Source organism: Manis pentadactyla, chromosome 6 (genome assembly GCF_030020395.1).
Source record: "Manis pentadactyla isolate mManPen7 chromosome 6, mManPen7.hap1, whole genome shotgun sequence".
Classification (NCBI taxonomy): Eukaryota; Metazoa; Chordata; class Mammalia; order Pholidota; family Manidae; genus Manis; species Manis pentadactyla.
Window position 1 is genome coordinate 96,465,728 of NC_080024.1, and position 27,503 is coordinate 96,493,230.

Sequence of the window (27,503 nt, forward strand, 5' to 3'; positions counted from 1 at the left end):
AGTTAAAATAGTTCTACTGGAATATTTATTTGCTCCTTGGGGAAGAATATTTGACCGGAATTCTGTTGGTATTTTGTGAGCAGAATAGTTTGTTTATGAATTTGTATTCTTTGGGCATTAGCCTAATAGTGTTGCTGGACATCATATATGAATTAATTCCAACTTGAATTCTTACAAGATAACTTTTTAATGGCAAAAGTTTAAAAATTTTATTATTCCATAATTTTTTAACTTCATTAGGTAGTTCCTTAAATATTTCATGTGTCTGTATCAGCAAGGAATATGATTAGAGGAAATTACTTCTAAATAAGCCCTAAATTGGTTTACTTATTTAGCAGATATTCATTATATAGCAGATATTTTGCTCAGTACAGAGGCTACAGAACAAGGAGAGGGATTCTTTCCTGAGGATTTGCAAAGGGCTGGTTTTATTTGGGTCTTTATGGGTATTAAATCCTTTATTTCTGACAATATGGCTCCAAGCAGGTTCCTTGTCCTCAAGAAACTCACATTCTATTAAAGATAAGTGCAGTCAGCTTGGTCAGTGAAATTATACGGTCACGGTCAAATTGTTAGGAGTACCAGGGGACAGCACTCCCATCTCTGCCCGGAGAACCCGGGAGGGCTTCCCAGAGGAGGCATCACGAGAACCCGGCCTTGAGAAATGTAAGAGCCTTTGAAAACACAAAACTGCAGCATGCCGTTCACATGTATGGAGCATTTCCAGACACAAGCAATTCTAGAGCATTAAAAGCAGACTTCTTTTGTGAAAGAAACTCAAGTCTTGTGAAGAAATTAAAGAGGGATTGGATATGCAGATTTAAACTAAATTGTGTAGGGATTCTATATGCCATGTTATTTGGACTTTAAATCCATGCTAATGAAGAAAGAGAGAGAAAAGTAGCCTATTTTTAGGAAATATCAGAAGCTTACGGACAGCGAAGTATAGATGAGTCTAGGACCCAAAGTGAGGTCCTGATGCAGCAGGCGATCGCTCTCCCTACCACCTTCACTTCAGATTTGCTGTTTAAATGGGACAATATTTAAAGTTGAGTGTGTGCCAGAAAGTAATTGTGAAGTTCAGTCTCCTACAAAATTATCGTGTTTATGGTTTTCTTGTGATTTGGGAATGAGCACTCTTCCATGCCTCAACATTAACTCAGCTAATTAGGAATCAGAGTTTACTGTTTTCCTATAGTTTTAGATTATGTAACTATATGCAGAGATAATTATTCTGTCTGGAGGATCTTTAATCTGTTCAATCTTTTCTTGATGTCTCAAAAAACTGACATTACAGTTTTCATCAAGCAATAAATTTTTACCTTTTTTTCTTAAATTGAGAGTAAGGTTACTTCTGTATAAAATGCTTTCTCAGTGTACATTTTTTAAGATATAATATTAATTTATTTCTGAGCAGTGATATACAGTGCATCATTTTATTGGTCCCTAGATGGTGCTGTGAAGCATGTAGATCAAATGGTTTCCCTCTTTTATGGAGGGGGAATCTGAAGCTGAGAAACTGTTTCTTCTGTGTAACATCTGTGGGATTTGGGGGAAGCTGGGAACAAGATTCAATTTCTGATTTTCTCTATTTCTGTTACTCATTCTACCTTACTATTAGGTTTTCTGGCTTCATTAAGAATTCTCCAACATTTGGAGAGAGATGATTCTTTTTAAGTTTTAGGTACCTCTTTGGCTTAGGATGTTATTAATTTCAAGTGAATAAATGTCAGAATGTGAGTAGGTGGTTTGACTTCAGACAGAGAAATTCAACATAATATGTTGATACCACTTTTTGGTGCCAAAGTCAAGAGAGCATATGGTTTATTGGGTTCTCCATGACGACAGGATTTTTGTTAATATTTTTTATTTTAAAACCAGTTATTTTTAGGCTTAGCAGATAAGTCTTAGCAGAAGAGTCTGACACATTTGGTTTATGAGAAATACATTCATTTTTATAATTTATTTCTCATAATTTGTTTATTCCTTTTCCTGTCTAACCACTTGAAAACTCACTAGTTACTCTAAACAACAGTATTGTGTATATTGGGGAAATTTAGCCATTGTCACAAATTTATTATGAAAATAGATAATAGCTTGATAAATTGGGCTTTGCTTCCAAAAGGGATGTGTGATGTTTGACATGATTCATGTGGCAAATACAGTGCGGCCAGTGGCCTCCAAAACCACACTGCTGTTCCCCAGTTACTCAGCGCTCTGGGGAGGCAGGTTTCAGCAGAGCTGAGCAGCCCAGGGAGCTAATGATTAGCCTTCATTAAAAATGATTTTACTTCCATCTTTAATGGAAATCTTCCTAAAATATCAGTGTCTTTATTTCATGGCCAGAGTCTTCTGATCATAAATTTTAAGGATGGATTTAGTTATTAATGTTTACGAGGGTGAGAGCATCGGCTGCAGGCGGGGTACTGCAGAGCTGTCCTCAGGAGGCCGGTCTCAGGGCAGCCCTGCCAGGCCAGCTGGGTGCGGTCCTGCCCTGTCCTCTGGGTGCAGGGGCCGCCAGCTGGCAGTGTTGATCTTCTCCCATTGGTTTTGCCAGATGGCTCAGAGTCTCGTACAAGGTTCTCGCCTTGTTGATCTCATCCTGTGCTGTCAGTATTCTTTGCCTCGTAAACAATATTTTTTAAACATTTTTTGCTTCGACAACCCAATGGGTTCTAGATGTCCACAGGCCCTTGTTTACCACCTGTAAATGGGATGAAAGGAGAACTACCTCTCACTGTTTTAGGAGTTTATGCAAAGCAATTTTTTAAGAGCCCTTACCTGCTCTCTTTCATCAAGAGAAAAACGATGCTTACATAGATATTAAAAAGTCCCTTGTGTTTCAAAGTTCCTTTTAATGTTTCCCTTCAGCACAAGCAAGATCAAAATAATATTTTAAACGTTACAATTAAACTGGAAGTCCAGTCAGTTCCCCACATGAAGATCAAATTTGACAGCCAGTTACTACTTCTCCGCAGCACTCTGTGTCCTCATGTTCTTGGTTTTGGTGCTGGGTTTGTTATTACGAAAACATCATCGCAGTGCCTTCCGGCCCTGACTCAGAGAACTCCCAGCAGCTTGGCAGGAAAAACCACTTTTCCATCCCTGATGTTTGTGATGACTGTCTTTCCCAAATCCTCGAGGAAATACTGAGATTTAATGGGATTCATGATCCTGACTTCTGGAAAGAGGGCAGAGAGTAAAAGTGAAATAAAAGGTCAGAGCTGTACTGTAAAGTCACAAAATAGGAAGACGTAAGTGAAAAGGTCACCTGGATCCCAAAGGCACTACAATTTCTATTTAAAAACAGCAATTAAAGCTTTCTACCATACCACTGTCTTTTCTTAGTGGTTATTTCTTTATCTTTGCTACAAGATTGTTTCCAGGTGGGAGAACCTGAAGTCAGAGCCAGAAGGTAGCCTTTCATTCAGGCCTTTGGAAACAGTGCAGAGTCAGAGCAGGGGGTTACTTAAGTACTTGGGCATGTACACAAAGGTGCTGTACTTGGGAACTGCTAATACATAACTTTTCAGAAGAACCTCTTTTTCAAATGACTAAACTTATCATTTTTATGACTTACTAGACTCATATTTAAAAACTCAGAGCTGCATAGACCTTACAGACCACTTAGTTCAATAAATGTATTTTATAAAAGTTTCAGGCCTGCAAAGGTGACTTTGCAGTTTAGATTTTCTTTCCATCCTTCCTTTTTTCTTCCTCTCTTTCTTTAATGGTGTTCCCATATTCCACTAGAAAAAGAGTTTCTCTTTTAAAAAGAAGGAAAAAAGACCAATACAGTAAAAGCACTTCTCTCTCTTGATTTCAGGGTAATGTTCTGAGTAATGAAAATCAGAATGCTTCATAAATTTCAACTCTCAGTGCCATCATACATTCATAGTAGGCAAGAGTTTGAATACAATTTTGTATGTAGAACTCAGAAGTTCACATTATTTTAATTCATTTGCATTTGTCTATCATATATTATTGCCTATAAAGCAAGTGCAAGAAATCTAATTCTTTGTAGATGTTTGTGTGTGTGAGGAAAATTTCCTTTCTAGGGAACTTCACAGTTCTCTGTGTATTTTCTTTATTTCTTTATATAGGATCCTGTATTTGAAGTCATTTTTAAAAATACAGCATCGTTTCTATAGTTTTTTATATTTAATTTTCTTGAACTACCATCTACTTGATAATTCACATTCGAAGAACAACATTTGTTGAAACTTCAGAGGCCCAGATTCAGGTTTAAATTCCAAGTTCTTCAAGGTTCAAAGTATCATCTCAACTATCTGGGGAAATAAATCTGGTCTTCTATGGGAAACATATCATATGTAATTATATTAATATTAATATTTGTGTGTTCTCTTATATCTTCATGTTGAACTCACATGAACTTTCTCATCTTCCCCTGAAGCTCAGTGAAGTGCATCATCACTTTGTTATTCATGGCTGCAAAGGACACAGACAGGAGATGCAGGTCCTTGCTATTGCTCCTGTTTCCTGTCTCAGTGACATGTCGGGATCCAGAGGTTTGTAAACGTGCTGTAGGGCAGGTCTTCATCCTCCAAGCACACCCAGTGTGTCTTTGTCCCGGCTGCTGGCTCCAGGTCCACTCCTGGGTTTATGTCTCAAAGTGCACCTGCTTTACCATGCGCCTCAGGCTCAGACCTAGCCGCAGCCCAAGTCCCTCTCCCAGTTCTCTGTGGAGCAACTACTACCAGCAAATGTATTTGTACTTGATTATATGCCCAGCTAATAGTGCACGGCCTCTGATCTCTTTGGGAATGTCGACTAGAATTTTGCACCACTGCAGAGGAGTTAGAGCAGCTTTGACTCTTCACCGCTTTGAGCCCCAGAGATCCTGGGATGAGGGTAAACACCAAGATAATATCCACAAGTGGTCTGATGTGGCGTGGCGGAAAGTTCAGTTTCAGAGAAGGAAAGATCCTGTTAAGAAGTTGCCTGGTAACATGGCGCTGCGCTCCAGCCGGAGGATGGTGGTAGGTGGCAAGGCAGAGCTGTGATCACTGGAGTTAGGGCTGCAATTCAAAATATCAGACAGCCTAGTAAACAGTGTTAGCCTCAAATAGGGAAAAATCACAGATGCAGTGTGATAGGAGCCAAGGGCATAAGCTGGGAAGGGGATGTGTCTCAACATTTAGTTCTTCAGGCACTGCTGCTTTTAACTGCTCAGTGAGAAAAAGAAGGCAGCTTGTTAGGTTTCTGACAAAGCAATTAAGCCCCAACACAGATGCTGGGAGCTGACCTGGCATTTGCCCTGGGATGTCGCCATAGCAGCAGGCGGGTAGAGCAGCTTGGTGCAAGCCTTGTACAGACACTGGGGGACATCCCACCTAAGTGCAACACATTTGAACATGAGTGTGCAGACCGGTCCTCAGTGGTGGCCATCTTTCTCCTTTATTCCCTGCTTATCTAATTTTTAAGTATTCATTTCATGAGACACCTATGTTTACCTGCTACCTGCTTTTGACCATTTGCAGCACCAGCCAAAGTAGTAGATGCTGTTTACCTAGCATACTGTTTCTGGGAGAGATGGTATTTTGAACAGTGTTGCCAACAAAGGAAAGTCTTAAATGCTGAAAGCTGGATGTAGGTTTTTACTTTCTTTTTCAACTATGTATGCTGTCTATACTCGGCAAATAAATAATTTTTGTCTTGTTTACTCTTTGCTTATTCACAAATATATGCATTTGTGAATCTGTGTCCTATACACAAAAGATAGCTAATGTTATATATAAGAAGATGCACATATATGTAAATATGTTATTTCCACATAAAGGAAAGGGTGTCTGCTAATACATTTTTAAAAAGCTTTGGGATCATTAATGGGAGTACTCATTTGAATTTTTAAAATATTCCTTTTGGTTTAGCAGACTAAATTTGTTGTTAATGTGGACATGTCCTCCCAAAAGTGGAGTCTTAATAGCAACCTTAAATTATATATATTTATATACAGTTATAATTATTGTATGCAATACCTCTAAATACTTAGATAACCTGTTAACTGCATAGTTTTTAGAAAAAAAAAAAAGGTTTTTATTCCAGTGATAATCTTGGATGATTCTGCTTAAAACAAAGAAAGAATAAAAGCCTTAATACCACATATAATCAAGACAACCTGTATATTCTAAATTGTGACCTTAAGGAATTTCTAAGTACTTCCTAAGCCATGACCTCATGGAATGATGGGATAGGCATCAGAAAGGACCATCAGAGCACACCAGATCTGCGAGGAGGATTCTTTTTTCTTTGTTTCTAAATCAATATATATTTCTTCCTTTAGAAGAAATTGTAAAAATTGCATTTTTATTCAATTTTTTTTGTTAATGAAAATACAAATAATGCTACCAGCAACATAAAAGTAGAAATATGAGTGATAATATTTTGTATAGAAATGTAAGCTAAATAGTAATTTTTTTATGTTTAAAGCTTGAGAAAAATTAATATATTGGCTCTATAGTAATTTTAAACCAGCATCTCAGAAATTAAAAGGGATGCATACATCATAAGCTGAATACATATAAACTAAACACGAGATTTAGAACCAAAATTGCATTTTGTCTCTGTAATGAATCAAGTTGGAAATTTGAGGAGTTTTCCAAAGAGTTTGGAACACAATATGAACAAAAGAATATGTAAACATTAAAATTTATTATTATAGTGCGTTAGCCTTCAATAATGTATTTTTAAAACATGAGATATGTTCACCTCAGTGGCACAAAAATGAGGGTTTATCCAACATAATCTAAATCTGTATGTTGTATATGAAGAGTGTGCTCTTCTACATTATTCACCCAGGAAAAAGCTAACGAACTTTTATCTGCTCTCTCGGGCCATTGAGATACAAGTGACTAATGGTTTTTGCCTGAAAGACAAAGTAGTAGATATCCCGTGGGTACACAATTAGGGCCGAGGAAGCCTGGTTAACTTGTTTTCTCAGAGATAACTTGATCAGGAATTTTCAGACCATTTCATTAATTAATTAACCACTGAAACGCCAAACCAGAAGCTTAACTTAAGTTCAGAAGTGACCAAGGAGAGAGTGACCTGGCATTCAGTGACTGTCAAAGGCAACCAAAGGGCAGTGCCAAGAACGGGGGGAGCTAACATACAGCGGTTCCTTACGTGAAAGTGCTAGAAAGTTTAGTCAAAATGGTTTAAGCAAAAGGAATTTATAAGCTCAGGTAACTGGAATTTGTGCCTCTTTATCTCCTTACCCTATTATGTCCACCACCCCTTCCCCTTCCCCTGTGGCAACCACCAGCCAGTTCTCTGTATTAAAGAGTCTATTTCACTTCATAGTGAGACCATGTGGTATTTGTCTCTCTCTGTCTGACTTATATCGCTTAGTACAATACCCTTTAGGTCAATCCATGTTGTCACAAATGGCAAGATTTCATTCATTTTTATGGCTGAATAATATTCCATTGTGTATATGTACCATATCTTCTTTACCCATTCATCTACTGATGGACACTTTGGTTGCCTACATATCTTGGCTATTGAAAATAACGTGGTGATAAACATAGGGGTGCATATATATTTTGGAATTAGTGATTTTGTTTTCCTTAGGTAACTTCCTAGAAGTGGAATTACTGGGTTGTATGGTATTTCTATTTTTAGTTTTTTGAGGAACCTCCATACTGCTTTCCATAGTGGCTGCACCAATTTACATTCCCACCAACAGTGTGTGAGGGCTCCCTTTTCTCTGCATCCTCACCAGCAGTTGGTATTTCTTATCTTTTGGATGGAGGCCATTCTGACTGGTGTGAGGGGATAGCTCATTGTGGTTTTGATTGGCACTTCCCTGACAATTCATGTGCAGCCAGCTGTCTTATGTAAGGATCACGCTCAGAGATCTCTTGGCTCTGTTCTCTGTTGTGTCCATCCTCAGTCTGTGCCTGTGGTAGCAATGTGGCTGCAGCAGCTCCAGTCTCCCACCGTCCCCAGTGGCTGTGACTGGGTCGCACACTCATTTGTGAGGCAGCCACTTAGGCCAGGAGAGCAGAAGGGCGTGCATTGCTCAGTTTTGAACCCATGGTGCAGACAGCTCTGTGGAGCACACGGAGTAAGAGTGGGGGGGTATCAGTTACAGCTTCTAAAATCAGGAGAGGGGAGAGGTGAATGCTGGGGGACAAGAGAAGAACAATCACAGCAGTGGCCATATTAGTTTCCAGCGTCTGGCACCCCAGGCATCCTGCAACTTGCAGCTCCTGCTGCCTGCATCTCATCACAAGGCCTCCATCTTCCTTCTGTGCCTCATCTTGCAAGGACCAGTCACATGCCATTAGGGCCAAGCTGATTTGGTGTGGCCCCATCGCATCCACAAAAACCTATTTCCACTTAAGGTCACATGTGCAGGAATCAGTGATTAGAACTTCCGCATGTGTTGTGGGGGGAAACAATTCAGTCTGTAGCAGTCCACCCTCTGCCCTCTTCACCAGATTCATGTCTTTCCCACTTGCAAAATGCATTCACCCAATCCCAACTTTTTCAGAGGCCTTAACCCATTCCAGCATTACTCTGATTCAAAATCTCAACTAAATAAAATCAACTTAAAAAGTCTCAAATTTCTAAATCATCTAAGTCTGCTACAGGTGAGACACTGGATACAGTCTATCATGGGGCAAAATTCTGCCCCATTGGTGGACCTGAGAAACCTAGAAACCAAGTTCTCTGCTTCCAAAATTACAACAGGAGTAACTGGCAGAGAACAGACATTCACATTCCAGAGGGAGAAAAGGAAGCATAAAAGGGATCACAGGTTCCAAGCAAGTGCAAAACCCAACAGGGTAAAACCTTCCAGACTTGAAGGCCCAACAATAATCTGCTGTGACTCCTTGGGCACCAGTCCTGCCCTCCTGGCCACCGTCAGCTCTGCTGCTCTGGTCTCTGTGCCCTCCGTGTTGCCCCAGGAGCCATTCCTCTTCACTCCATCCCATTCCTGTCCCTTCCAGCTCAGGTCAGATGTGCAGGTGTTCTGTTTGCATAAATCCCCAGAGCCTTTGGCAGACATTGTGGATGTGGAGGTGATACACACTCCTGGGCACAAGTGTCTGTCATGCATCCCTCCTGGGCAGCCTCCTCTGGGTCACCTGACCCTGCCAGCTGGTTGCTGGGACCCATAAGTCACACATGAAATCCCATTCATGGCCCAGCCGCACCCTGTCTCCAAAGCATAGTATCTGGAATATTCTCCATTTGATCCAGCGCTGGTTCCTTTGTGTGAGCAAATCCAGCCAACGATGCGGGCTGACTCCAACGTTTACAGTGCATTTTCTGAAGAATGTGTGTATGGCTTTATGCCCATGAATTACACCTAATAAGAATTTACCAACAAAACTACTGAAGGCATAGAATTTAAAGTGTATCTACAAATGTAAAATATATAATTACTTCCAACGCTCTTTAAAGGGAAAAAAAACATAAATTATATTTGTGTTTTATTTAAAGATCTGAGGTAGGCCCCAAATCTCCCTTCATTTATTTGTGTGTATTTTATTTTATTACCTGAGTTTTATTACTAGGATACTAGCATAGATTCTCTCCCTCCTACATTAATGCATATAGTATAGATAAACTTACACAAAATGAAATTTTATATCAAAACAGGAAGAAATGCTAGTCTTCTGAAATCGATGATGGATGTGGAGAATACAAACATTGGAAATGGGATTCAGAAAAATAAGTGAATTACCAGCCATCTTGCCTACTGGCATATACTTTGTTCTTTCATGAATGTAGCAAATATATACACCCCACTATGTTGTTACCATCAAACACATAAATACTTGACACACTGCCACCCCCCGATCTGTTCTTTAAAAAAAAAACTTCTATATTTCCTAAATATTTTGCTTAGTTGTAGTAAGTATTACGTGTACACTGGGAACACCAGGAATACTATACAGATTTGAAATGTTTTTTTTAATGCTTCAGAGACAACTCAGAACCCAGTGACCCCTGCATACCCGCTCTGTGCACACCCCTCACGGAGGCCGCCTGCCACTGCACCTCTAGTGAGGGCTCCTAGTGGCGAGGAGGTGGCCAGTTACTAGTGAGCTGCTGCGCGGATGGTGCCCCCTTTCGTTAACTGCAAAGTGCTGACCAAGCTTTAAATGTGTATAATCTGTTCTAAAATTAAACTAAAATTAACCTACATACCCAAATATATTGCTACCTTTTGCCTGTCTGTTTACCGTGTTGCTTTTCTCTGACTGCAACTGCTCTTATGATTTATTAATTATGAAGTGCCCATCAAGGCCGGTTCTGAAAAGCTATATCTTCACTTGAAGGCGCACACATTAACAGCCCAGATTCACCCTGTGCAAGACACAGGGATGAGTATCCGGGCTGCCTGGCTCCCTGTCCCTTCGTCCGGCCCCGCCTGAGCGGCCCTGTCAGGGGAAGGAGAGGCCTGCGTCTCTGCCTTTCTGATGTATTGGGGCACCAGGTTCTCCGAAACTCAGGTGGGAGGTAAATGTAGTAGATGTTTTTTTATCTAGCGACTCAGGATCCCCATATGAGGGCCCTGGGGCGGGGCTACTGGCGTATCGCCGAGTCCAGTGTGGAGATGAATCACATTCACTAGGTCTCACCAGCACGTGGGGGAATAATTCACTACACTCCGGCATCGCAGCACAAGGCTCACCTCCACAAGCCAGGAGAGCACTGCTCCAGAATTCTGAAAAGAAAGAAAGAAAAATCGGTCATTCATTTCTCAGTCCACTGAACTCGTGTATATCAGAAGTATACAGGCAGGTAGCAGACGGCAGAAGCCTTTATCGGGCCTCGACGCAGCTATAAAATGCTGGCGTTTGAATGCCCCTCAGCGGGCATGCCTCGTGAATTCACCACTGCCCGCAGCTCCCTCTTGCCCGGAGCCGAACCCCCCCACTCAGTTTCGCTTTGCCTGGACTCTGGAGGCAGCTGTTTTCTGCCTGTAGTGACACATCAAGACTCTGATTTCCCTAGTGTTGGCTCAGTCTTTTATCACCCAAACTTGAAGGGCAGATTTTTTTCTTTAAAAATTAAAGCTTTGCTAACCCTTTGAAAAAAACTAGGATAACAAATAAGATAGTCTTTAGATGTTTGACTCCTTCCAGATACTATTTCACCTACACTTTTCTATGGTGGAGGAGAAAACTATGTTAAAATAATAGGAATAAGAAAGCTACTTAAACTTGACTCTTCTATATTTTAGCATGAAAGAATATGTGGTTTTGTCCTTGAGAGGTTCTTGCTGTATTAGAAATAATACATATATAAGTAAGAATATGCGAGTGTAAATCAGACAAGCTGAATTACAAACCTAGTCCTTCACCAACTCTGAATTAAGGTCTATTCCTTTTTTTAAATTCCTTTTGTTATCATTAATCTACAATTACATGAAGAACATTATGTTTACTAGACTCCCCCTTCACCAAGTCTCCCAGACAAACCCCATTACAGTCACTGTCCATCAGCATAGTAAGACACTGTAGAACCACTACTTGTCTTCTCTGTTGCACATCCCTCTTTGTGACCTCCCACATTGTACATGCTAATCGTAATGACCCCTTTCTTTTTCCCTGCCCTTATCCCTCCCTTCCCACCCTTCCTCCCCAGTCCCTTTCCCTTTGGTAACTCTTAGTCCATTCTTGGGTTCTGTGATTCTGCTGCTGTTCTGTTCCTTCAGTTTTTTCTTTGTTCTTATACACCACAGATGAGTGAAATCATTTGGTATTTGTCTTTCTCCGCCTGGCTTATTTCACTGAGCATGATACCCTCTAGCTCCATCCATCTTGCTGCAAATGGTAGGATTTGTTTCCTTCTTATGACTGAATGATATTCCATGTGTATATGTACCACATCTTCTTCATCCATTCATCTACTGATGGACACTTAGGTTGCTTCCATTTCTTGGCTATTGTAAATAGTGCTGTGATAAACATAGGGGTGCATCTGTCTTTTTCAAACTGGGCTGCTGCATTCTTAGGGTAAATTCCTAGAAGTGGAATTCTTGGGTCAAATGATATTTCTATTTTGAGCTTTTTGAGGAACCTCCATACTACTTTCCACAATGGTTGAATTAATTTACATTCCCACCAGTAGTGTAGGAGGGTTCCCCTTTCTCCACATCCTCACCAACATTTGTTGTTGTTTGTCTTCTGGATGGTGGCCATCCTTACTGGTGTGAGGTGATATCTCACTGTGGTTTTAATTTGCATTTCTCTGATGACTAGCAATGTGGAGCATCTTTTCATGTGTCTGTTGGCCATCTGAATTTCTTCTTTGGAGAACTGTCTGTTCAGCAGCTCTGCCCATTTTTTAAATTGGATTATTTGCTTTTTGTTTGTTGAGGTACATGAGCTCTTTAAGTATTTTGGATGTCAACCCTTTATCAGATCTGTCATTTATGAATATATTCTTCCATTCTGTAGGGTACGTTTCTGTTCTATTGATGGTGTCCTTTGCTATACAGAAGCTTTTCAGCTTGATATAGTCCCACTTTTTCATTTTTTCTTTTGTTTCCCTTGCCTGGGGAGATATGTTCATAAAGAAGTCACTCATATTTATGTCTAAGAGATTTTTGCCTATGTTTTTTTCTAAGAGTTTTATGGCTTCATGGATTAAATTCAGGTCTTTGATCCATTTTGAATTTACTTTTGTGTATGGAGTTAGACAGTAATCCAGTTTCATTCTCTTACATGTAACTGTCCAGTTTTGCCAGCACCATCTGTTGAAGAGACTGTCATTTCCCCATTGTATGTCCGTGGCTCCTTTATCATGTATTAATTGACCATATATGTTTGGGTTAATGTCTGGAGTCTCTATTCTATTCCACTGGTCTGTGGCTCTGTTCTTGTGCCAGTACCAAATTATCTTGATTACTGTGGCTTTGTAGTAGAGCTTGAAGTTGGGGAGTGAGATCCCCCCCACTTTATTCTTCCTTCTCAGGATTGCTTTGGCTATTCAGGGTCTTTGGTGTTTCCATATAAATTTTTGAACTATTTGTTCCAGTTCATTGAAGAATGCTGTTGGTAATTTGATAGGCATCGCATCGAGTCTGTATATTGCTTTGGGCAGGATGGCCATTTTGATGGTATTAATTCTTCCTGACCAAGAGCATGGAATGAGTTTCCATTTGTTAGTGACCTCTTTAATTTCTCTTAAGAGTTACTTGTAGTTTTCAGAGTATAGGTCTTTTACTTCCTTGGCTAGGTTTATTCCTAGGTATTTTATTCTTTTTGATGCAATTGTGAATGGAATTGTTTTCCTGATTTCTCTTTCTATTAGTTCATTGTTAGTGTATAGGAAAGCCACAGATTTCTGTGTGTTAATTTTTTATCCTGCAACTTTGCTGTATTCCAATATCAGTTCTAGTAGTTTTGGAGTGGAGTCTTTAGGGTTTTTTATGTACATGTGCAATATAATGTCATCTGCAAATAGTGACAGTTTAACTTCTTCTTTACCAATTTGGATTCCTTGTATTTCTTTGTTTTGTCTGATTGCCGTGGCTAGGACCTCCAGAACTATGTTGAATAACAGTGGGGAGAGTGGGCATCCCTGTCTTGTTCCTGATCTCAGAGGAAAAGCTTTCAGTCTCTCACTGTTCAGTATGATGTTGGCTGTGGGTTTATCATATATGGTCTTTATTATGTTGAGGTACTTGCCCTCTATACCCATTTTGTTGAGAGTTTTTATCATGAATGGATGTTGAATTCTGTCAAATGCTTTTTCAGCATCTATGGAGATGATCCTGTGGTTTTTGTCCTTCTTTTTGTTGATGTGGTGGATGATGTTGATGGGTTTTCAAATGTTGTACCATCCTTGCATCCCTGAGATGAATCCCACTTGGTCATGGTGTATGATCTTTTTGATGTATTTTTGAATTTGGTTTGCTAATATTTTGTGGAGTATTTCTGCATTTATGTTCATCAGGGATATTGGTCTCTAATTTTCTTTTTTAGTGGGGTCTTTGCCTAGTTTGGGTATTAGGGTGATGCTGGCTTCATAGAATGAGTTTGGGAGTATTCCCTCCTCTTCTGTTTTTTGGAAAACTTTAAGGAGAATGGGTATTATGTCTTCTCTCTATGTCTGATAAAATTCCTAGGTAAATCCATCTGGCCTGTGGGTTTTGTTCTTGGGTAGTTTTTCGATTACCGCTTCAGTTTTGTTGCTGGTAATTAGTTTGTTTAGATTTTCTGTTTCTTCCTTGGTCAGTCTTTGAAGGTTGTATTTTTCTAATAAGTTGTCCATTTCTTCTAGGTTTTCCAGCTTGTTAGCACATAGGTTTTCATAGTATTCTTTAATAATTCTTTGTATTTCTGTGGGGTCCATCATGATGTTTCCTTTCTCATTTCTGATTCTGTTGATGTGTGTTGATTCTCTTTTTCTCTTAATAAGTCTGGCTAGAGGCTTATCTATTTTGTTTATTTTCCCAAAGAACCAGCTCTTGGTTTCATTGATTTTTTTCTATTGTTTTATTCTTCTCAATTTTATTTATTTATTCTCTGATCTTTATTATGTCCCTCCTTCTGCTGACTTTATGCCTCATTTGTTCTTCTTTTTCCAATTTTGATAATTGTGATGTTAGACTATTCATTTGGGTTTGTTCTTCTTTTTTTAAATATGTCTGGATTGCTGTATACTTTCCTCTTAAGACTGCTTTTGCTGCATCCCACAGAAGTTGGGGCTTTGTGTTGTTGTTGTCATTTGTTTCTATATTCCTTGATCTCTATTTTAATTTGGTCGTTGATCCATTTATTATTTAGGAGCATGTTGTTAAGCCTCCATGTGTTTGTGAGCCTTTTTGCTTTCTTTGTACAATTTATTTCTAGTTTTATACCTTTGGTCTGAACAGTTGGTTAGTGGAATTTCAATCTTTTTGAATTTACTGAGGCTCTTTTTGTAGCCTGGTATGTGGTCTATTCTGGAGAATGTTCCATGTGCACTTGAAAAGAATGTGTATCCTGTTGCTTTTGGATGTAGAGTTCTATAGATGTCCATCTGTTCTAGTGTGTTGTTCAGTGCCTCTGTGTCCTTACTTGTTTTCTGTCTGGTGGATCTGTCCTTTGGAGTGAATGGTGTGTTGAAGTCTCCTAAAATGAATGTATTGCATTCTATTTCCTCCTTTAGTGCTGTTAGTATTTGTTTCACATATGCTGGTGCTCCTGGGTTGGGTGCATATATATTTATAATGGTTGTATCCTCTTGTTGGACTGAGCCCTTTATCATTATGTAATGTCCTTCTTTATCTCTTGTGACTTTCTTTGTTTTGAAGTCTATTTTGTCTGACGGTAGTACTGCAACACCTACTTTTTTCTCCCTTTTGTTTGCATGAAATATCTGTTTCCATCCCTTGTCTGTGCATGTCTTTGGGTTTGAGGTGTGTCTCTTGTAAGCAGGATATAGATGGGTCTTGTTTTTTTATCCATTCAGTTACTCTATGTCTTTTGATTGGTGCATTCAGTCCATTTATATTTAGGGTGATTATTGATAGGTATGTACTTATTGCCATTGCAGGCTTTAGATTCAGGGTTACCAAAGGTTCCAGGTCAATTTCGTTACTATCTAAGAGTCTAACTCAACTCACTTAGTATGCTGTTACAAACACAATCTAAAGGTTCTTTTCTGTTTCTCCTCCTTTTTCTTCCTCCTCCATTCTTTATATATTAGGTATCATATTCTGTACTTTTTGTCTATCCCTTGATTGACTTTGGGGATAGTTAATTTAATTTTGCATTTGCTTAGTAATTAGCTGTTCTACTTTCTTTACTGTGGTTTTATTACCAGGGGTGACAGCTATTCAACTTTAGGAACACTTCCATCTACAGCAGTCACTCCAAAATACACTGTAGAGATGGTTTGTGGGAGGTAAATTCTCTCAGCATTTGCTTATCTGTAAACTGTTTAATCCCTCTTTCAAACTTAAATTGTAACCTTGCCGGATAAAGTAATCTTGGTTCCAGACCCTTCTGCTTCATGGCATTAAATACATCATGCCACTCCCTTCTGGCCTGTAAGGTTTCTGCTGAGAAGTCTGATGTTAGCCTGATGGGCTTTCCTTTGTATGTGATCTTATTTCTGTCTTTGGCTGCTTTTAACAGTCTATCCTTATTCTTGATCTTTTCCATTTTAATTACTATGTGTCTTGGTGTTGTCTTACTTGGGTCCCTTGTGTTGGAAGATCTGTGGATCTCTGTGGTCTGAGAGACTATCTCCTTCCCCAAATTGGGGAAGTTTTCAGCAGCTACCTGCTCAAAGACACTTTCTATCCCTTTCTCTCTCTTCTTCTTCTTCTGGTATCCCTATAATGTGAATATTGCTCCGTTTGAATTGGTCACACAGTTCTCTCAATATTCTTTCATTCTTAGAGATCTTTTTTTCTCTCTGTGCCTCAGCTTCTTTGTATTCCTCTTCTCTAGTTTCTATTTCATTTATCATCTCCTCCATTGTGTCCAACCTGCTTTTAATACCCTCCATTATGCTGTTCAATGATTGGATCTCTGACCTGAATTCATTCCTGAGTTCTTGGATGTCTTTCCTTACCTCTATTAGCATGTTGATGATTTTCATTTTGAACTCCCTTTCAGGAAGAGTCATGAGGTCCATAGCATTTAAATCTTTCTCAGGAGTTGTATTAGTAATTTTACTCTGGACCAGGTTCCTTTGGTGCTTCATGTTTGTATATGGCATCCTCTAGTGTCCAGAAGCTCTATTCTGGAGCTGCTCAGCCCCTGAAGCAATGTCAGGTGTTGCAGGGGGCAGTATGGGTGCCTGGGGGGAGAAAGGAGCTGTTCCCCACCTCCTGGCTGCTGCGCCTGTCTCCACTACCTGAACCAGTGGGCGGAGCGCACAGATATAAGCTTTTGTCCCAGTGTAGCTGGATATGGATCCCTGCTGTCCACAAGCAGCCGGAATCCCAGTCTCCCCAGGAACTCCGCCTGTCCCAGCTTTCCAACCCCGTAATCACTCGACTATCGTGAAAGCACCATGAAATGTAGGTTTGTGCTTCCAGCGCAGATCTCCGGAGCTAGGTATTCAGCAGTCCCAAGCCTTCCACTCCCTCCCTGCTCCATTTGTCTTCCTCCTGCTGGTGAGCTGGGGTGGGGGAGGGGCTCGGGTCCCGCAGAGCCACAGCTCTGGTACATTACTCTGTTCCATGAGGTCTGCTCTTTTCTCCAGGTGTATGCAGTCTCGTACCGTCCTCTCTCCTATTGCTCTCTCAGGATTAGTTGCACCAACTATATTTTCTAATTGTATCCAGTTTTAGGAGGAAGCCTCTGTCTCTCCTCTCATGATGCCATCTTTAATCTCTGTCTCATGTCGGTCTATTCCTTTTTTATTCCTTAAATGTGTGTGATTTCTATGAGCTGCATGAATCCAGCAGCCTTGCATGGTACAGAACACTGGGGGGGCGTCAGGCCGTGGCTGCTTGCCCACCTCTGCCCTGGGTCTCTGTGTCATTGGAAACTGAACCGCCTGCTGCTCCTGGTTAGTTCAGAGGGAAGATGGGCCTCTGAGTCCCCAAACTGGTAAGCTCATTATTTATGTTTGGCCACAGCGAAGATGTGTTTAGTTTAAAAATGGGACCAGAGAGCTCAGTGAGAATTGTGAGACATTTATAAGGCAGACCAGGAAATGAAGTCTTTTAAAATGAAGGGTGCCTGGGATGAAGTGCCCCGAGGGCCCTCCACTCATGAAAACTTGGCAGCACGGGCAGCAGTGACAGAGGCAGGAAGACCTGAAGGGACCCACCTCGGATGCAGGCCCTCCTCTAGAAGAGTCGGCGAGGAGCTCAGGGGCCGCTCTGCATCCTGGGGCTGGTGTTAAATGCTCTGCAGTCCCCAGAGCTGTACAAGAGCAGCAGAGCCCTGCGTGGGGGGTTCTGCTGGGCGGGGAGATCGGTGCCGCTCTGCCCCCAGCACACCGGGACATGAGATGGCTGCGGGCCCCGCGGTTCACTGCCACTCAGGATGAGCACCTGCTGGAGGTGGGCACCCTTACCCACTGTGCCCCAGTCACATGGGGGGGGGTATCCTGGCACTCCTCCGCAACAGCCCAAAAGGCAAAGGGATAGGAAAGAAAGTTGTGGTTCATTTGCAAAATGTAGGCTCCTGGAGATTAGACAGTTTTAATTGCCTTGCTGAGTTTGTATTAAAATGAAAAACCTGCTTATCAGCCAGTGCAACTTCCTGCACAGTGCTTGGGTCCAAGCAGAGCCAGTCCTGTCCCAGGGAGGTTTGAAGTGAAGGGGAGGCCAAATTCAAGGACAAATATCCTGGGCAGGTCCATTAGTTTCTGTCTTGTGTAATTTTATTTTCAAGGCTATTTTAGAATAAAACACCCCTTCCTTAATAATTGGATGATGTTAGTATTTGAAACTATAGTTTAAGACAGTTTAGTAAATTTTGAAAGATTAAAAAACAAGCTTGAAAATTTTTTTATAAACATTTGGAAATATACCTAAAAATAGATATATTTAATACTAGGCATGCCAGAAAAACCTTAGTATTTAGCATCCATCATAATAAATATTGTTTATTAGGTAAACAGATAAGAAAGTTGAATATTTTTATTTAAAAAATTTCTCACTTCAGTTTCATTGTTTCATATTGAATAAGCATTGGGTATTAAAAGGATATAGCTAGCCACTTCTCCTTTTTTACCTTTTGTGTCCTTAATTTCCTAACAAAGTCAGCTTACACTGTGGAGCTCTGAGTAGTAAGATCTGTGTTGGGCTCCAATCTCCTCTCACTGAGGCACCCATAAGGACTCCCCGCAGTGTTGGACAGAATGAGCCTACAGAGATATTACCTGGCCAACGAACACATTAATATTCATTCTCTTGTTAAATAGCTCCGGTCCCTTTACCTCACTCCAGAGCTCTGAGATCCTCCAGCAGCTGGCGTCTCACACCTGGAGGGTTCCGCCTAGATGGCACACAGGTGCCGCCCGGGCAGGTTCCACGTGCTCAGCTCAGCACGGTGGGGCATGCCTGCAGGTTCTGGTCCCAACTCTCCATCTCAGTTCCTGTACTTACCGTTATCTGAACTTGTATAAGTCACCTAGTAGCCTTGGTGCCTCTGTTTTTTCTGTCTATAAAAATGAGAACTTAATAGTATCTAATTCATTGGGAAGCTGTGTGGCTTGAGATAATGTGACAGTCAATAGCATCATTCCCAGCAAAAATACTCAAGTATTACATGATAATATAAATAATATTTCTCTCTCTCTCCCTGAGCCAGCATCATTCTTTTTCAAGGAATAATTAAGTGCCAGCAGTTCAGCATCCCAGGTATTACACACTTTTGTGAAGTGAAGATGGCATTAGTTATTTTTTACTTCCTTCCTTCATATGTTAGGTTCTCTGTTATATGCATTCCTAGTATTTTTTCTCTTTTCTTAGACTTAAGTCAGTTATAATTAAAGAATTTTAAAGTATGATCTGTTTCCCCTGATGACACACAAGCTCGTGGGAAGCAGGTTGTATCCTGTCTCTATCATTTAGTACAACTTCGTGTCATGCACATTGTATGTGCTCAATAAATACTTTTTTTTGTATTTCCTTTTTAGCTAATTTTGTAATATACGTTTTAGCTAATTACAACTGTACATTTTTCATAGGCTAACGTTACAGCATTTCTTCCTCACTTTGTGAGTATAGTAATATTTTAGACATAAGTGTAAGATGTGATTCCAGCCCTGTTAATCCATCTGCTACAAGAGCCTGTAGTGAAATGGCTCTAGTCCCGAAGCTGTTACTCTGTATACTTGTCAGCCTCCCCCTCCTTTGCACATCCTGTTTCTTGTTATTACCCAAACCTATCAGTGTACTTTTCTGTCTCCATTTAAATACTGAATAGCAAGTGCTTAGGGCAAAACCCTTCTAGAGACCTCGCTGTGGTCCAGGTAGGCAAGGGCCACCCTCAGGGCGCTTCCAGCACAGCCACTGGATCTTGTCACGTGCCTTGGCCTGTGTCTACAAGATCACTGTGATCCACCTTCTTAATAGTCCTTTCACAAAGGAAATGAGGTAATTTTAGCATGAGTTGTTTCCTGCCACTTTTAGCCAGTTTTAAAATGTTTAAATTATAACCTTGACTGACTTACCTGGCCATTATGATAGAAAGAGTGTGATCATATTTAAAATAAATTTTTCTGTCAGACAGAACTTTCAGGTAGAGTTTGCCTTCTCATGTATTAAACCATTTCAAGTGACAAGAATCTGAGATAGAGAGATACACCTCAGGTAGCTTTGCAAATCCTAAACATACTGTGTAACTTCACAGTTTCCCTCCTTGTAATGTAATACATTAAAGTATCAAAGAGTACATGTCTTTTGACATGGGAATTGAATCCTCACCTTTATCTCTACTTCCTTCCAAAATCTCACTGCAAAGATTATAAGTGAATATAAAGAGTTTAGATCTACAAGGAGATAAATGAATAAATACTCAAGAAAGGATAAGAGATTCCAGCTCATTTTGGGGAAATGGAAATCCAGGTGACTCTCAGGAGATACTAATAAGAACCCATCCATTTCTCGTGGGCCCTGGAAGGTCTGAGAACTGAGAGTCCCAGGCACACAGAAAGCAGAGTGGCAGGAACATGTAAAGAGGACAGTTGATTCAGTGAATCTGAGCTGTTATTAGACCCTAGGTCCCATCCCCAATTCTGTATTACCAGGGGATCTCTTCTTCCTGCCCAAGTCGGAGATGAGACGTTTAAGGTTGAGCAGCACCCGTATGCTGAAAGTGGCAGGATAAATCCATTGAACTGAAGGTTGTGTGTCTGCTGGAGGTGCTTTCCACAGCTCCAGGATGGAAACAGCCTCTTCCTCCCTCCATTCAGAGTACTCGAGTCCTTCTCTCAAAAACTTAGAAGCCAGAAAGGAAAAGAAGTATGGATCCTGGCACTCAGCTATCAGGAGCAAAGGAAAGAGAAAATTCGAGGCAAAACACAATCCATACCTTAGATTTTTAAATAAAGTATTTCCTTGAAATAAGGCTGAATGGTTAAAGAACAATAAACAAAATCAAACTCTTGGAATAAAAATACATATATCAGAGTCAAAAAACGTTTAGGATTGAAAGATCATTTGAGAAATTATTCAAACTGAAACATAAGACGAAGAATGGAAAATAAGTAGAAAGGATATTTCAAAAGGATCAAAATAGGAGGGCCAACATCTGACTAATAAGAGAAAGAGAAAAGGAAGAAATTATTTTAAAAAAAAGAAAAAAACATTTTTGAGAACTGAAGAACACGTACCAAGAGAATGAAAGGGCACATAAAGGTATCAGGATGGTAAATGCAAAGTAATGACCTATGTTAACAACGTTATCATGAAAGTTCCAGACACCTTCGTAAAGAGTGGATCTTAAACACTCTAGGGAGAAAGATAGAAACTTCACATATAAAGGATCAGAAAACCAAAGGGCATCAACCAGCAAAAACTCTTTCAACAATTAACAATATGGGAGTAAAACCTGCAAAATTCTAAGGAATATTCTACATGCAGCCAAATTACCAATCAAGCTGAAGAGCAAAAATAATTTATGTTTCTGGTACTTATCTCCCATATAGTCTTTCTCAGAAACTTACAGGATTGTATTCTCCACTGGAAAAGAGCATAAATCAAGGAAGAAGCCACTGAATCAAGAAGAGCAGGTACAGATGAGAGGGCATCGGGGACAGTGATGCGCAGCATGCCTACAAAATGATCTTTGCAGATCGGAACAAGAGGGTAGAGTTCCAGGAGCGAGGTGTGCAGGGAAATACAGGGTGAATGGGATGCCACATGGATTTGATGATGTGCTTTATGGCTGTGTTGGAGAATCTGGGGAAGCTTAGTAATAGTAGCTTGGAATACAAGCCAATTAGAAGTCATGGCTTAGAATGCAAACACACTCACAGAAGAGATAATACGGAGGAAATAAAAATTTAGATGGAAAAGTAATTCGTCATTCCCTTTGGCTTGTAGTGAAGAGCTCTGTGGCCCTCTGGGCCCCAGCAAGGGACAGAGAACATGTTCAAAAGAGTGACTGAAGACTGTTTAATAAAGAGACTATAAATGGGTGTGAGGCGGACTAAGGGAACTGCGAAGAGTGGAAGCACCCGAGGCCCGGCGAGTGAGAGAGGCCTTGGGGAGCCATGGAGGACGCCAGCGGCAGAGTCAGTCAAGGAGCGAAGCCCTGGAAGAGGGGCTGTCTGATGGCATCCAGGTTCTGGGCTGCAAATACTGCTGCTGCCAGACCACGGCGGCAGGAAGGGATCCTGGGAGATCAGTACCCCAGCGCCCGTATCTCTGCGCTTCCGCCAGGGTCTCCCACTGCGGCTTCCCCAGCAGCAGGGAGCGAGCCAGCCCAGCTGATGACCCTCGTGGTGGTCACACTCCCTGGAAACCATGGTGCTGCTTCTGGAGGGGGATTTCGGGAATACAAAATTTTGTATCTGCCATCAGATTTGAGAACTTCAAAGAACGCTGCTTTTAAATTTCCATTTTGGTCGTATTCACAAAGGAACTCAAATTTGAGTGCTAGAAACCTATAGAAAAATTTACTTTTTATATTTGATTTTTGGGTAAATATGTAAATGGCAGAGTGCAACATTAAAGTTGCAATTTAAAAATGGTAAGTCTCTACTACTTCATTTTTAGCAATCAAACAGTGGCCATTGGAAAGAACTTTAAAGTAGATGGCTTTGCAGTGAACTTGCTGGATGGGGACCATGTTTATTGTGTATGTTTCTTTAAGCCAATAGTTCTCAAGCCATTACTGTCTGTAAAAGCATGTGAGTGTGTGTGTGTAAATACTGCTGCAAATAGAGTTTGTTAACATGCACCTGTTCTTTGAAGAATTTGATAAAACTCTAGGAATAGCTGTCCCGCTGTGATTTTGGTTTCAGAAACAAACTAATCTAGCTTCTCTGTTATTTCCAATTTAATCATTAGGCTATGAGGATTTAGTCAAAACATGTCTTTCCTAATTATCTCAGTGGGTTTGGGACCATCTTTGCAAAAAATGATTTTCTGTGTTGGCTTCCTAATCATTTGCATACCAACAAGTGGAGGAGACTGGATGGAATGCTCCTAAGTGTCTGAAGGAAATGAGTTCCTGAGTGTTATGTATCACATACTCACATGTGTGCAGTGGGGAGGGCCTTCATAATCACTTCTCATCACCCGAAGCAATCAGCACACTTACTGTAAGTGCAGACTGTTTTCTTCTTAGCTGGAAAGCAGTTTAAATGGGAGCTCTGGTTGTCTCAGACCTTCTGTAAACTTCCCTGGAAATCCTTAGCACTGTACTTAGTTCTGGAACACTTGCTATCAAGTGGAAGGAGAGATGATTTTCAGTAGTTTCTGTGTGCAATAAATTGCAGTCCCTCACCCCATCTGTACTAATAGATCAAAAGAGAAATTCAGAGCAGTAACTTAAGAATGATGCTTCTTTCATATAGACTACAAAGGACATGTAGGAGAAATCATCAAGTCTTATAGAATGTTCAGGCCACTTGACATCCGAGTTATCTATGCTCAGAGTTTTGCAGTGATAAGCTTGTTTGAGGTCTGCACGAGTTCCCTTACCTTAAAAAGGTGGCTCACTAGTGTCCTGACTGTGTCACTGATGGACTCAAAATGTAATTGGATATCGATACAGCCAGGCCTTGCAAATTCCACTCGCTATGACAGTATAAGGTAAAAGGCAAACAGGAGGAAGGTGTCTGGATTATTGAATCTAGCTGTAAATCTTATTGAGATTTTCCGCTTATAGACAGAGAAAACTTAATGGAAATAAACAGTGTATTTAATAGATGGTAGAAAATACAAAGTCTAAAAAAAGTGGAATTCTTGGGACATACAGTAAAGGCAATGCAGTGTTTTCTTTCTCAGTTTTTTGAAACCTGTTGTTTAAAAATTGGGTGGAATCAATTCAATTTCAGTTTTTAAAAAAATATCTAAGTTACTGAGTATAGGATTCCTTAGGCATCTGCCGTTAGGTAGGAATTCAGCCTGTTGGCCCCATAGCAGATTAGGTTCAGCAAACTCGTTTGTGCCTGTCTGGTCCCCACAGGTAAGGGCCCTTCGTCTCAAGCAGTGTGTCAGTGCAACGTCACAGGTAGACAATGTTTGCTTTTCCAAACCATTCTCAATCTTGCCCTCCCTCTGTAAGTAATCGCCCATCCTACCATAAGCCCATTAAAAAAAATATTTAATGCATACTTATATAATCAAGGGTATGCTTAAATAAGGCCAGAGCCCAGCTCTAGCAGTCACTGTTTCTTTAACCTGTTGTGTATTTGTAATCAAAGAATCCGAATCGAAACAATCCCATTACCCAGTGCTCATACTCAATCACTGAGGCTCTTACTTTTCAAAAATTTGAAGTATGTTCCATAAAAGCTGGGGTAGGATTTTGTTGTTGGGCTCTTTTTTGGGTGAATAAAATTTATCTCATTGCCTAGAGATGCAGTCTTGTAACATATTAATATGATCCTCTTTCAAAAATAATCTTCATAGCAATCCAGAGGGCATTCCATCATTACTGAGAACTTTGGGGATTCCTGATTATTACACGTTGCTTATGGAGTAAAATGTGACTCCAGCGAATATTTATTCTTCATGTCATTAAAATCTGTGCTTCTTTGAAACCAATAATAGTAAGCATACAAGAAAAAAACATGAATTAACTTTACAGTAAACTTCTGCCCAAAAGATACTACAGACTAGATTTTATAGGGATCACCATATATTTTATTTCTCAACATATAGTGGACTGCCAAGAACATTAATAATGCACATCTGTGTTTGAATACAAATGACGCCCTACAAGACCTATTTTGATTATTTAATGGAATTACCTATCTGCCTACTCAGTGCAGTTTACTGTGGTTTGGAATAGCAGTTAATAATGGAAGACTGAGGCGAATTTTGAAAATAGCATGTTTAATAATACAAATTAGTTCTATTACACAAAGAATCAAAGAGAAGATATTATGGAGACAATACCTTCTCCCTTCTCTCTTTTTACTCATCACTAAGACACTCTTCTCCTATGAGAGTATTTTTTGTAATTTTTCCAAACACAGAAAAATAGACTGGTATGTTCAGAAGATCCAACGATTTTCCCAAACTACAAATTCAAATCTTATGTTGTCCAGGTTACTTTCAGTCAAGAAACTGGAAAGTCACACTGTGGAATTGTGTGAGGCCAGCCCCTTCCCAAATTGCTTTGAAGTATAGAATTTTCTGCCCTCTTTCAGACTTCCAGGGGCTGTGTATCTTTTACAGAGAAAAATGATCCACAGCCCAATGGTTTTCTTATTACTTCAGATGTGGGAATTTTGTGAGCGTGGAGTGGAGCAAAGCTGAGCTGCCAGTCTGGGTGAGGAGGACGGGCCTGGTGTATCTCTGCGCCCCACCCCATCATCTCAGGACGCCTTGAGGCATCTCCCCCAGAAGTCTCATAGTCCACGAGAGTAGTTTGAAATCTACTACTTTGTGGGAAATAGAAGTTGTATGCCTTAAAAAGAATTAACTCATGTAAATATCACAGATTTCACCTATCAGTCTTCTGATGAGCTTTGCTCATTTAATAAGCTTGAACTGATGAATGTATGACATGTCTGTATTCTAGTAAAGAGAAATATAGATGTATCATGTGCACATATGTGTATATATAACATAAATGATGTGAGAGGCACATACATATGAGTATATATAACAGAAATGATGTGAGTGACAGCCTCTGTCCCAGGCAGGGAGCTGGTACTCCTGGAGGGGAGCCGTTTGTACCTTTATAACAGCCTGGGCCCTGCATGGGGTGTAGTCATCATTGCCTGGCATTTCCACTCACCTGGACATCGTAACATCATAGGAAGACAGTGGTTACAGATTCTGAGATTCTAATAATTGCTATGTTTCTGTGCCACTAATAGTACTTTTTAAAATGATTTTTGTTCATAGGCGCAGTAGAGTGAGTCAATTATTGAACTTAGACCTGCGTTTTGTGGCACAAAGCTTCCAGCACCAGGAGTCCTAGAAATATTGTGCTCAGTCTTAGATTTTATTTAAGCTCCCTTACTATCAGTGATATAAAATTTCACCATAATACCAAAAAGTCTCCACATATATTGTTCTGTCCTATTATCAGTAGTGAATTTGTTGATCTTTTAGAGAGCCACAGCTGAAAACCCACCTTTTTGAGTACTTTGTCCTAGCAAAGAGTGACTCTCAGAATTTACAGAAGAAGAATCTAGAATGTGCTGACTTCCTAGCCGACAGCAAAGCCAGTGATATCAGCAAAATTTAGTTCTATCTGGGTCCCTTCTTCAGTGCAGTTTGTCCCAGGAAAACTATTACCCTAAAGTAATTTACTCTCCCAGGGATTTCTATGGGTTAAATGGCAGGAAGGCATTACAGTCAGACGTTCTAGTTCATATCCCAGTTGAGGTTACTTCATGTATATGTTTTTTAAGATGATGCTGGGAAAATTCTTTTCTTATTTTTAGTTCAATTTGCTTTGAGAAATTTTGCTGTTTACTTCATAATCTTACTCACCTAGAAATGATAAACTGAGAATCTCATAGGTTATGTGTCTAAGGTCTGCTGCTGAATGTAATGGGCAGAGTTGAATCGGTCAGAAGGGCAAAATCATAGCTACATAGTTCTCGGCTGTGATTTCATTACACGAAAGATGAGGACATTTCTGAATAAACAGTACTACTGGGTCCACAAGCAAGCTGAATCTGTTTCCTCTTTTTCTGGTGCTTGGTACCACAGAAAGATGTATTTGGATTACTTGTTTCCCTAAACATGTACTCCAAGAGCTGCAAAACTCTTCTGGTTATGGCAAAAACATTCCTAAGAATTCCCTAGATATCTGTTTATAATTCCTTAACAAAAAGGAAAGGAATAAGATGAAGACTGCAGTGAGCAAGTGAAGTCATGTATGTTGAATGTATTTTAGACGTTATAAACTCTCAACTGAAGGGAAATACATTCAATTTGTTTTACTACTGCAAATAGACACTATTTATTGCAAATTTTAATTTCAATGTTCTTACAATTCCACATGGTTACAAGTTTTAAAGCCCAGTTTTTAGACCCCAGTGCAGCTCTGGAAAGGAAACCCTAAGCCGGAAGGCCTGGGCTCACTCAGGTGCCAGGAAGGGCCTACTCTGGGGTCGACATGCACTAAGCTCCGCTGCAACTAAAATAAAATAAATATAAAATAAAAAGAGAAGGGGGTAGATAGGCAGAAGGGAGGGAAGAAAAAGAGGGCAAAAGAGAGCAGGTTGCAAAAAGAGATTTCAAGAAAGTCAACTTTTGCAAATGTAATTTTGTGAATTGTAATTTTTCATGTAACTTTTTTAAGCCTAGCTAGTTCTTATTTAAAACAATTTTTAACATGAAAGTCACCTTCCCAGCAATCTCTAAGTCTATGGTACACTATTGTCAACCACATCCTCCATTATGCAAGACTCCCCAGCGC

General features: G+C 40.2%; 1 protein-coding gene across 5 annotated transcripts in view; it reads left to right on the top strand.

Moving 5' to 3' along the window:
- The window catches only part of NOL4 (nucleolar protein 4), a 353,984-nt gene that overhangs the window by 265,538 nt on the left and 60,943 nt on the right, over positions 1–27,503 (top strand). The gene's annotated exons all lie outside the window — the stretch shown is intronic.